The following is a 13,179-nucleotide window of genomic DNA, read 5'->3' as shown; positions in this document are numbered from 1 at the left end:
TAATAGGGACAACATTGGTAGGTCAACTTCGGGTAGGGTCAACTTCGGGTAGGGTCAACTTCGGGTAGGGTCTAAATAATTCTAGATTACATAACTAAACAGGTATTGGAGAACTAAAAAAAGTTTCCTGACGCGGGAGGCTGTTATTCTAGATTTATTACTGAAATACAATTATGAATGGCTTATCATTCCGACGAGTCAACTAGCGGGAATCCGCTTACTTCATCCCTAGCCTTCCTCAGTGTCTGGCCATTCAGAATATAGGATGTTAGACAGCAATAATCTTTTCAAACATTATTTTGGGGGGTTTCGAATAGAGAGTCGAAATTCGAAGGTCTTCACACTAAGAGTAAAACTTAGGCAAATGAACAGATACTATAATGAACTATCATTGGTAACTAGACAGAGGAATCTTGATATCTTTGGTATAGATACCAAAAAAATTACTTGGATTTATAAATCCGTAAAATAAGATAAATTGAATTTTGTATCCACTTGAAGACAACTAAAGCTATGTACAATTTATTGTAATATAAACTAACATAAGCATAAAAATATCACATTCTACCAAGGCATTCTAAAAATAAAATGAGATTAAATTTTGCAAACACCCTTAAAATCAATATAGGTTCTTGGTCGGGGTAGCACAAACTCAAGATCTCGATCAATACAAACTAGAGAGAGAATAATACCGAAGTAGAATAAGATAAGATAAAAATAAAATTTATGTCGAAAAGAAATACGACATATATACATATATATATATATATATATATATATATATATATATATATATATATATATATATATATAGACATATTGAACACAATAAATGATCAATATTATAATAATAAAAAGTAAAACAGTTCAACGAACTGGGGTGCGAGCCAAACTGAGTTGCTCTGGAGATCGACGTGCGGAGTCTCCTACACTACTTCCAGAGGCTCGTCTCTTTGCGACAACATCTGAGATACACAAAATTATTAATTGGAATAGGGATAGGTCCACTAATCCACTTGACTATAGCAGGATGCTCCCTGACTAATAGTCAACACCACCGACATAAAACAAGGGTTGTCGAGACAGCTCAAAAAAAATTGAAACGTGTCAACTTCCTGAAGGGAAAGAAGCACTAAGGGACAGATTTGCCGAAGCAAAGTGGTATTCAATGTACTAAGTACTAGGGTATCAGCGCTGTACTGACCCCACGCCAAAAAAATTTGGAAAGGAAACGAATCCTCTCCAGGATAAAGTTCGCGTTAGCGCAACTCTTCCTGTACACGGGCCACGGAGGGGTTGAATAGTCGCTGGAGAAGGTAGCAAAGATTAAGTACGCAAAGGCGTAAAGGGAATCAACTAAAAAATTAAAAATTAAGAATGGACTGAACATTTTAGAAGAAAGGTATTAAAATTTTAAGAAAACCGATTTATTCGGTTTCAGACAAATCTGAATTATCCGACGAAATACTGACTTAGATAAGTTTTGGGTCTAAATAAAACAAAAAAAATATAAACAAAAATCACATATTTACATGCAAAATTAAACTGGATGCTCGATTTAATGAATCGACATCAGGTACAGTTCGTTGGCTATTAGGCACAACGACCAATGGCAGATTTCTATAAATATGGCTCTAACCTAACCAAAAGTGTGGAACAGACCAGTGTTGGAGTTTCTGGGAGCGAAACGAGGAATGCTTCCAGCTCAACAAAGGCGGGTGGCCAACTAAGTAGTTTTAGCAAGCTTCGCTATGGTTATCCACTAGGTAGATAACCTAAATAGCATCAAACAATAATAAAGTTGACTATGACAGTCAAGCAATGAATGAATTTCCAACCACTGTTTGAAAATTAAACTAACGCAAAAGAAGAAAGACAGGATGGCCAATAGTTCCATAAGAATATCCTCTGGGATTGATCACAGCGGAAAATTTCCAACAAGGAGACTCCCAAAAGGACAAAAGAAGAAAATAAATCCAAACCGTTAATACACATCTTGGAGAAGAAGAAAGAAAATGGGTATATGGCATACAAGCCACAATCGCTACACAAACAGTTCAGTCTAAGACTGATGTTTCCAAAAGAAACAAAAAAAAAATCGTAAGAGTCTTCCACGAAACCAAAACTTACGATAAGACTTAAAAGGAACGGAAGAATCATTACAGTCTTCCAAAGGAATAGAAAAATATTACAGTCCGTCGTCAATAATAAAAAAATCATGATGTTGGATGTAACACACCACAACAATAAAAAAGTTGAACAGTAAAACATTTTTGACACCTAATTGAATCCAATATGGTCATCATACAAATCACAAAGAAATGTTTACCATTCTTTAGCAGAACTCCAATAGAGTCAAAATAATATAAACTTTTAATTCTCAGTGGGTCATTTACGGTAGCACCAGAACTATTTCAATTGTTAAACAAACGTGGTCTTAACGTCGACATAAAGATAAAAGATAAATTCACAATAGGCGGCAGCGGGTTGTTTCACCTCTGTTTATACAAAGAGTCACAATAGACAACAGCAAACTACTTCAACCTTCACTTGTACCATATCATGAACACAAGATAATAAATGAAAGCTTTTGAGCCTTAGCTAAAAAGTCTAATATCAAAGCAAAAAGGTATATGTGGTCTAATAAACTATTAGAAAACCGCAAAAATGTCAACGACAAAAAAAGAAAGCTGCTGCGTATACAACAGTCTGACATCACACAAATAACTCAAGATACAATAATACAGGGCACGTGCCTGTACGTCCTACAGGACATCTCGAGAAAAAAAAAGGTAAAACCACAAATAACAATAAATTCCAGTACCAAAAACATACTTCTACTACATCTGACCACACAAAGACATAAAATTAACATAACAGAAGGAGAATAACAATATTTCCGCTCTATATTCTCAACAAAGACGCCTTAGGCAGAAAGAAACGAAGTCATATCATTACTTCCTTATACATGCAAAACAAAAGAACCATGGACTGTAAAATATAGAAAGCATTTTCCTTTTCAGGAAATGAAATTTTCTTTTCAAAGTACGAAAAAGTTAAACTATGAAAAAATAAATTTTTAAAATAAACGAAAGACAAATTAAAAAGAAAATTTAACAGGTAACAGACTAAACATATTAAAAACATCCAAGATCAAAGAACTCAACTTCAAATCCTCGCAAAAAAATATTTCGCGTAAGTATTCTACACGAATCCAGATAACATATTTTAAAATTAGGTAGGTCGGGACAGCCTGTATATAGATATAATTCCCGGCTGTTTTCGGCGAATAGAAACCATGAATCAAGGTCAAGAAATAAAATTCACTTAATTGATTTTTCAAATAACAAACGCTAAAAGCCATTTCGTTTATTTAAAATAAACACAATAAAATAAACACATTGAGGAATATATTAACAGAAAGAATTGAGGACTATAATATAAAATGCTTGAACATATTAGCCGGAATAAATTCAAGGTTTCAATACATACCAAACACTTATAAAGAAATGAACAAAATTCATTTTTCACTTATGGAATGTTTACCTTAGGCAGACGGGGAATAAACAGACGATTATGTTACCATTCAAAATACGACCATTAAAATGCACACGTAATAAACATTCCAAATACGTATTATGTATTTCACAAAATTAAAAATACGACGAGAATATTTCTACGCAATTGTACGAAGATTAAAAACGAATACATATAAATACTTTGCAAAAAATTCTAAAATAGTAGCAGTGTTGATTTAATGAAAAATTGGATAAAACAAATACACAATTTAACCAAAAAAATGGTTCAAAACATACAGACTTAATTAACCACATATACAGGGGGGTACAAAACAACTAATAATATTGAAAAAAAACTGAAGATACAGGAATATTCAAAAGCCCCACACGCTGGGCGACATTTTGTAACGAAGATACAAATGTCGCAAATCTAATACATGCCCCACGTCGGAGGGAGCCATTTTGTAACGCTTGCCGTGCTACAATAATATTACAAGGCCAGAATCGCTCGTTGTCGAAGAGAATAGGGCGGGGTTATAGAAACTATATCGTATTTTAAATTCAAGCACAATTAGATAATATGAAATTATTATTTATTATTGGACGCCACCCCTGGTTTATCCTCGAAGGGGAAGAGCAAAAAAAAATTAAGATTTATTGAAAGTTTACAAGAAAACTATTCTTTATTATTTCTTAGTAATGAACAAAAAGAAAACATTAAAAGTTACGTTATCCCAAAGGGATACCAAAATATTATTTTATGTTAACATTATCATAAACAAAAAATCTTTGTATCGTATTAAATTAAGAATTGGTTATAAAGAAAATGAATGTATATATATATATATATATATATATATATATATATATATATATATATATATATATATATATATATATATATATATATATATTAACCCCAAATTTCGAAATTTGTTTACATTGAAAATAATATAGTTATTTATCAACTAGGAACAATGAAGAAAATAAACCTTTAAATTAAATTAGAACACTTCACTATATTTTCATTTTTTTTTGAGTTCATAATCATTTCTGTTGTCTTGAAAGTAGGTATAATAAAAATTGGTACAACCTTAATCTGCTCTGTTTCTCTTCTTATTTAATCAGTCACCAAATAAACCATTGATTCAGCTACGTACTATATCAAATCACCACCATCCTAGATAAGAGGGGTTAGGGATTCCATAAAAAGATACTGCTACTGGGCCATGATCTGGAATAACTCCATAGCAATACTATCTTGCGACGAGTATTAGAAATATAATATCAGCATTATAGCCTCTCCAATAAGGGTCTAAAAAAATAAATATCTATCTGAAATATGGACAAGAAAAGGATTTATTAGCTTACCTCTGAATTGAGACCCACTTTGGAAACACGTCTTAACGGTTGGACGGTCTTAACAGAAAAGAGCGAAGCGCTATCATGGCGTCTGAATCTGGAAATTGGGCGTGAGTGACAAGTTGAAAAATATGCTCATCTACCGGATATATTTGGGAATTACAGAAGAATCCTTGAGTCGGCTACAGGTAGGTACTTGACAGATAGATGGGGCTATTAGTTTTATTAAAAAAAATATAATCGAAATATATAATGAGTTTCTTTTAAATCTTTTGAAACGGTTACAAGATTTGGTATACGTATGCTTACTAAGTTCGAGTATTTTTCCCAATCAGCTGACTTTAATTTCCAAGTTTCATATGGTGTTGTACAGGTTTTTTCATCTTTGTCATGAGTAATTATTATCGGAAAATGATCACTGTCGTATAGGTGATCCAATGTATTCCACTGTAAAAATGGAGCTAAAGTTGAATCACTGATAGATAAGTCTATGGAGGAAAAAGTGCCATTATGTGCATTGAATCTAGTAGGTGCTCTTGTGTTTAATAAAACTAGTTTTATGTTATTAATTGCTTCTAATAATATTCTTCCATTTTTATCTGTTCTGTGTGATCCCCATGCGATGTTGTGACAGTTTGTGTCACCCAAAATTAATTTTGGAGATGGAATTTGTTTAATTACATTTTGAAGTTCTAATAGAGTAGTTTCGTCAGGATGTGGTAAATATACGTTGCATATGTTGATTTTAAAATGATGTATTACCGAAACTGCTACTGCTTCCAGATTTGTATTTAACGGAATTTCTTGGGATTGGATGGTCGAATGTACAAAAATTCCGACTCCACCACTGGATATTTGCTGTACTGCTCGATTTTTTGTATAGGGCATATAATTTTTTAGTTTTGCTTGATTGTTGGAAAGCCGAGTTTCTTGAAGACATATTATTAGTGGTGACAGTTCATTGATTAGCATTTTAATGTTTTCAATGTGGCTATAATAGCCATTCAAGTTCCATTGAAGAATGAATAAAATTGGACTATTGAGATAAATCGTAGTCGCTTTCTTCAGTGAGGGAAGATTCATTTGTTGGATTTATTTTCTTTATAATTCTTGTGATATTATTTTTCATGCGTCTATCATTTAATTTTGAGTGAACCATTTTTAATAAGGTGTATAAGCCGTTAAAATCTTCTGTATAGTTTTTAGCTGTGACTTCAGGAAATTTTGATCCTATTGCGTTTATAACGAAGTCGCATAATTCAGAGAAATTTAGCGTATATGAAGGAGATGCTGTCATTAAAATGTTTTTAATTGGTTTTAATGTGGCTTCGACATCTAAAGCCTTTTTCTTTTTTTTTGGTGCGGATTTTTTTGGAGTTATGAAAGTTTTGTTTAGGTTTTTAGTTTCTGAGATTTCAGGAGAGGTTGAAATTTCCCTTTTTGCTTGATTGGTTGTTTTAGTATTATTGCTGTTAGCTGTAGTTAAAGGTATGCTGTGTACTATAAGCGAATCATTTGTCGTTGGGATATCTGCAGAAATAGGGTTGGAACAGTTGGTTGTATCATCTGAAATATTTGTTGCTGAATTATTCTGATTTACTTCCATGGATTCGAGTTCTGAGGTATAAGGATCTTTAAGTGTTTCTGTACCAGTTGATGTTGATGTGCAGTTTTCGTCTTTGTGGCCAGTAGTATTACATCTAGAGCAATTTAAACCATCTAGGGATAGGAAGATTCTGTAAGGAGTGTTGTCATAGGTTATTAAGATTGTATTTGGAATTGGTTTGGTAATTATCGGAGAGACAAATATTTGCCGCCTAAAGCTTAAGACATGACTATACTCAGACTCGGGCATGCCAACTTTTAAAAACGTTAATGTGGATACTGCAGTTATTTCTAGTTGTTTCAGTTCGTCTTCTAGAATACTGTTCGGAATGCTGGGGCAGATGTTTGATATTACTAGTCTCCTTGCTGGCGTAATAAGTCTTCGAATTTCTATCTCATTGCCTTGAATGACTACTGTTTTATGGTTGTTTAGTAAGGTATCTACTATGCTAGTATTGTTCAAGTAAATACAAACTCTGTTGTTAGCTATTCGTGATGCAAAGATAACATTTTTTGGTGTGAGTAGAGACCCTATGGCTACTATGTATTCATGTATTTTAATACCTTGGATAGCTGACAGAATAATGGCTTGTTCTTTTGAAGGAAAATTGAAGTTGCTTACTGCATTGGAGTATGTCGATGTTGATGATGTAGTAGGTATGCTAATATTTTCAGAATCATCCATTTTTAATTTTTGTTTTCTTCATTTGATGAAATTTTTCTAGAGCCGGTCCTGTATCGGCTAATTAGTTCGACTTGTGGAAGTTGCCAAAAAACCACAAACTGGATTAATTGATGTGTTGTATTGAATTATGGGTTATGTATAATATTTAATAATATTGAATTTGTATTAAATTGGTAATGTACTCACAGTTTATTTTTTGTGTGAAGAAACTTTGTTGTTTAAATACTCTATTTAGCTAACAATATTTTACGTTTCTTGATTATAAACCGCTGAAAAGTTAGTTTTAGTAAGAGCAGATTTTAATCGGCACTTTATCAACTACTATGTACATTTTTGTGTGTGATGGAAGTTCTATCAGTTTTTTTTTTATTTATTTTGCTTCAACCACTTAGGGTTATTAGCATAAGAAAAATACAAAAGTGATAAAGACATACATAGGCATATACAAAATATCAATTACATAATAATGTATACAATATATATTTTAATTATTAATGTATTGTATTAAATTTTATTGAAAAGGTTTATAGTTTTCAAGAATTCTATCAAGTCAGCTACGTATTTAGATTCTCCTAAAAGTTCTTTTAATGTTTTTGGAAAGTGATGATATAGTCTTTCCACTGAGTATATTGGACACTCAATCAAAATGTGCTTCACTGTCACTTTACATTCACAAACAAAACACACTGGTTCCTCTTCTTTCTTCAACAAGTATTCATGTGTAGTAGAAGTGTGTCCTAATCTGAGACGTGTTAATAGGACTTGATATTGTCGCTTTGAAGGCCAGAAGTTCCATGGAAGGACGGAAGATTTTATTTCTATCAATTTAGTAGTGCTTCTATTCCATTGGTTTTGCCAAACATCGTGCAATTTTGATTTTAAGTAAGGTTTTAAATCCAAATGCACCGTTAGATTTTCCACTGATGCAGCTGTATTGGTTACTGCGGACCTAGCTAGACTATCTGCCTTTTCGTTACCATCTATTCCAACGTGTGACGGTACCCAGAGGAACTCTACTGTCAAATTGTTTTGGTATATACGGTATAAAATTAACTTAATCTGCTGCAATGTTGGATGAGAGGGATAAATCTGAGAAATTGATGTCAGACAACTAAGTGAATCAGATATTATAAGAGATTTGGGAAGTTATTGTTCTAGAATATAGGTTAGGGCCTTATTGATGGCAAATAGTTCTGCTGTAAAAATACTTGTCTTAAGAGACAATTTATAGATGGAATGTTCATGGGATGTCACAAAGCATGCTCCTACTCCATTTATGGTCTTAGATGCGTCTGTGTATATAAAATTGTAATTTTTGTACTGTGTGAGAACCTGGATAAAGTGAGTTTTAAAAAAAATTGGTATCACGTTATTTTTGTTATATGCTGTAAGTTTAAGGTTACAAAGCGGAGAGGGAACAACCCAAGGAAAACATAAATTTATTTCACAGATAGGATAAATGGGAGGTAGTTCAATATTAAAATCGAATAAGTATCTATTAGCTCGTTCATAGAAAGGTACAGGACCCCTATTTCTTTTTCGATAGACCTCCTGGAACCTGTTAGCAACAGCATGATGAAGAGCTGGATTTTTTGGGTTAGATTTTATACTCGAGACATACGATAGAGTTAAGTATTTTCTTCTTAGGTTTAAGGGTGGCTCTCCAGCTTCACAGAGTAGACTGTCCACAGGACTGGTGCAATATGCTCCTAGAGCAAGTCTAACGGCTGAACTCTGAAGACTATCCAAAGTTTTAAGCAATGCTTGGTTTGCGGTGTTATATACAACTCATCCGTAGTCCAGTTTTGATCTAATTAAAGCTCTATATAAATATATTAGAGTTGGAAAATCTGCTCCCCAATTTTTATGTGACACAGATTTCATAATGTTTAGTCCAGCTTGGCACGATACTCTTAGCGAGTGTATATGACTTGTCCAACTTAATTTTGAGTCCAGTTGCATTCCTAGGAATTTTATTTCTTTTGTATATTCTATAGGAGAATTGTTTAAAAATAGATTTGGGAGCTTTTGTGGATTTGATTTTCGTGAAAAATGTATAGCTTTTGTTTTTGTGTTGGAAAACTGGAGCCCAATATTGTTAGACCACGATTCTATCGACTTGAGAGCTGCAGAAATACGATTATGAGCCGATAATATGTTTTTATTTCTTGCTAGAATTACCAGATCATCAGCATACAAAAAAGTTTTCATTGTGCGATTGCAGTCCGACACAACATTGTTAATAGCAATTAAAAATAGTGCTACGCTTAGATTCGAGCCCTGTGGAATTCCATTTTTCTGTAATTTAGATTCAGACAAATGGTTATTGATTCGAACTTGGAAATATCGTTGCCGTAGAAAGTTTGAAATAAAAGCAAACATGTTACCGTGAATCTTCCAATTGTGGAGTGTGGTTAAAATATCGTAGCGCCATACTGTATCAAAAGCCTTTTTTACATCAAAGAATATGGCTAAACATTCTTGATTACATATAAATGCTTCATGAATTTCTGATTCCAATGATATTAAGTTATCTAATGTTGATCTATTTTTCCTAAATCCACTTTGTTCGGGTATAATAAGATGTTTATGTTCAATATACCACATGAGTCGATTGGCAATAATCTTTTCTAGTAACTTACACATTGCATTCGTGAGAGAGATTGGTCTATAGGATTCTGCTTCAAATTTAGGTTTACCTGGTTTGTGTATTGGAACTATGATTGATGAGTGCCATATGTGTGGGAATACCTTATTGATCCATATAAAATTGAATAGTTGCAATAATAGTTCTTGGCCTACTAGTGGTAGGTTCTGTAGAAAAAGCACAGGTATATTATCTGGTCCTGGACTAGTATTTCTAACAGAGTTAAGAGTTTCAATAAGTTCAGTCAAGCTTATAGGATTGTTTATTGGTGAAGTGTCATTGATTATTGGTATTCCTTTATTTTCTTCAAATCGTTTTTTATTTAAGAAATCTACTGAATAGTTTTCATCACTAGAAGCGGTACAATATTGATTTGCCATTATTTCAGATATATTGCATTCGGACGTAAATGTCTGATTGTCTTTTATTAAGTACTTTATAGAGTGTTGTGAATTTTTTCCAGATATACTTCTAATCATGTTCCAGATTTGACCAATTGGAGTAGATCTATTGATCTCAGAAACAAACTTTTGCCATGACTCTTGCTTGCTTTTTTTAATAATAAATCTACATTTAGCTCTTATTCTTTTAAATTCTAAATGATTTTCAGTAGTTTTATATCGTTTATATCTATTAAAAGCCGATTTAGATTCCCTTATTGCCTGTTTGCACGCATCGTTCCACCACGGTACAGGTGAATGTTTTGGATGAAAAGCTGTTTTTCCAATGGATTTATTCGCTGCATCAATGATGACTTTATTGAAAAATAATGTTTTCTCGTCAATATCTTGTTCTGAGTCTAACATTTCTCTAAGATTCATAGCTGATGAAGAAATCAATGTTGAGAACAGTGTCCAGTCGGCTTTGTTTAAGGACCATTTGGTGATGTGTGTATTGTGCTTATGGTACAACAGATTGTTAACTAAGATGGGAAAGTGATCACTTCCATATAGATCAGGTAAAGTGTCCCACGATAAACTAGGTTGCAAGTTTGGTTCACAAATTGACAAATCAATTGCTGAAAACTCTCCTGTTGCAGCATTATATCGAGTATTCCTGCCGTCATTAAGTAGATTTAAATTAAGATTATTTAGGATATTTTCTATTTTTCTTCCCATTTTTGTCAATTGTTTTGAGCCCCATAATGAATTATGTGCATTAAAATCTCCCAGTATAATTCGAGGTGTAGGAATCTGACATAAAAGATTAGAAATATCTGCTATACTTGGATCAGAATTAGGTGCGATGTAAAGACTGCAGATGTTAACTTTTAGTGGACCTACTAAGCACACCGCTACAGCCTCTAGATTTGTTATTAGAGGAATACTGCAATATTCATAGGAATTCTCGATAAAATTTGAAACTCCACCACTGGCATGTTCTTGATTTTGCCTAATTTTAGATACGCTTGTATAATTTCTCAAATTATGAATTTTGTTATTTTTAAAATGAGTTTCTTGTAGACAAATTATAGAAGGTGAATTTTGAGCAATTATTAATTGTAACATTTCTAAACGGGTATAATACCCGTTCAAATTCCACTGTAAAATAGACTTGAACGTGAGCTTATGTAGAAGGTTCTATGGAGGAGTCGCTATCGAGCTGAGGTTTTAGTTGTCGAGTAATTGAATTAATTATTTTAGTACATCGCGATTTCATTTTTTTTTTTTGATATAATGTGAGGATAGATCTCTTTTAACAGATTAAGTAAGCCTAATGTGTCTTCTGTATAAGTTTTAGATAGACTCAATTTATCTGGAGATCCTAAAGCATTTTCAAAAAAATCAGTTAGTTGTTCAAAATTTAATATCGGTGTTATAAGTTTATTAGTAATAAAATCTTTTACGGGTTCCATACTGTTAGCAATAGTCTCAGAATTATCAATAGTTTTGGATTTTTTAAGTTTTTGTATTGGTTTTGTGAAATTTTCTTTAGGTTCTTGTAAAGGTGGGGATAAAATTTCATCAAGGCTGCGCTTAGCTGTGTTTACTTCTTTACTAAGTGTATTAGTTATTTCAACTGTATCAGTTGTATCTATTGATATGCTATTGATAGGGCATGCTAATGTTGAAGAAGAGTTTGGGATTGATGTATGAGGTTGTGAAACATTAGGTGTTGTTGATAATTGGGTAGTGGTTGTATTTGTATCTGTGCATGTAGTTTGAGAACTTGGGAGTGATGTTGAGGGTGATATTTGGGATGCAGTTAATATTGGTGTAGTTAATGAAAAAGGTATAGTCGAGGATTGTAAGGAAAAGGAATTCGCTGAAGAGGCTGATGTGGTCGGGACGTCATGTGGAAGAGTATTAACTACTCTATTTATAGTAGTAGTTGGCACTGTTGTTGTTAAGTTTTGATTTGGATTTGTACAGGATGGACAATTTGCTACAAAATGGTCAGATTGTTTACAATAGTAACACATCTGTTTTTCTAAAGATAAGAAAATACGATAGGATGTTTGTTCGTGGTTTATGACAATTGAGGGAGGAATTAATGTAGCTTCTAAAGGAGAGATAAATGTATGTCTTCGAAAGCTCAGTATATGTCTATATTCTGGGTTTGTTGTACCTATTCGTAAAAAATTAATTGGAGTTAATAAATTGAGGCCTAACTTTTTAAGTTCAGATTCTATGAAAGTGTGAGGAATACTAGGGCAAACATTAGAGATTAGTAATCTTTCATTTGGTGTAATTAAGCGTCGAGCATAAATTATTTGTTGATTGATGGTTATTCTTCCGTTGTCAGCATTCATGGCAGTTTCTACTAATTCTTCACTAGCTAGGTAAATACAAATACGGTGATTTGAAATTCGTGATGAAAAAATAATATATCTTGGTTCTATAATTTTTCCCAGTGCAAGTAGATATTCCTCAAGTTTGGCGTTTTCCAGAGCATTATATAAAATAGCTTGTTTCTTGAATGGGAATTTTGGAGTTGAATTAATTAACGCTGCAGAATATGAAGAAGTTTTATGTGATGTCAATAACATTTGGGGCCTCGACGGCCCTGGACTATTAACATCATCCATTTTCGTTTTTTAATAACATCAGGTAATATAAACAATATGAACTTGTTTTGAAGTAAGTATCTAATTAGATTAAAATTACTTACAGATTTTCTCCAATAAGTTCACTAATTTTTATTTATAATAACACAACACTTTAATTATTAAGTGGATATAAATAAAAGCACAAAAACTAGGTGCGATTAGACTGGTAATTAAATACGTCCAACCTCGCCAAAGGTTCAAATCGTTCTCTTCTAAAATTTTATTTTACGTCTGATGGAAAAATGATTAATATTTCTCCATTTTTGGTAGTTATTTTGTATTAGCTGTATTTTTATATTGTCGATTAGCCACA

Source organism: Diabrotica undecimpunctata, chromosome 11 (genome assembly GCF_040954645.1).
Source record: "Diabrotica undecimpunctata isolate CICGRU chromosome 11, icDiaUnde3, whole genome shotgun sequence".
Lineage (NCBI taxonomy): Eukaryota > Metazoa > Arthropoda > Insecta > Coleoptera > Chrysomelidae > Diabrotica > Diabrotica undecimpunctata.
This window is presented reverse-complemented; position numbering follows the sequence as displayed.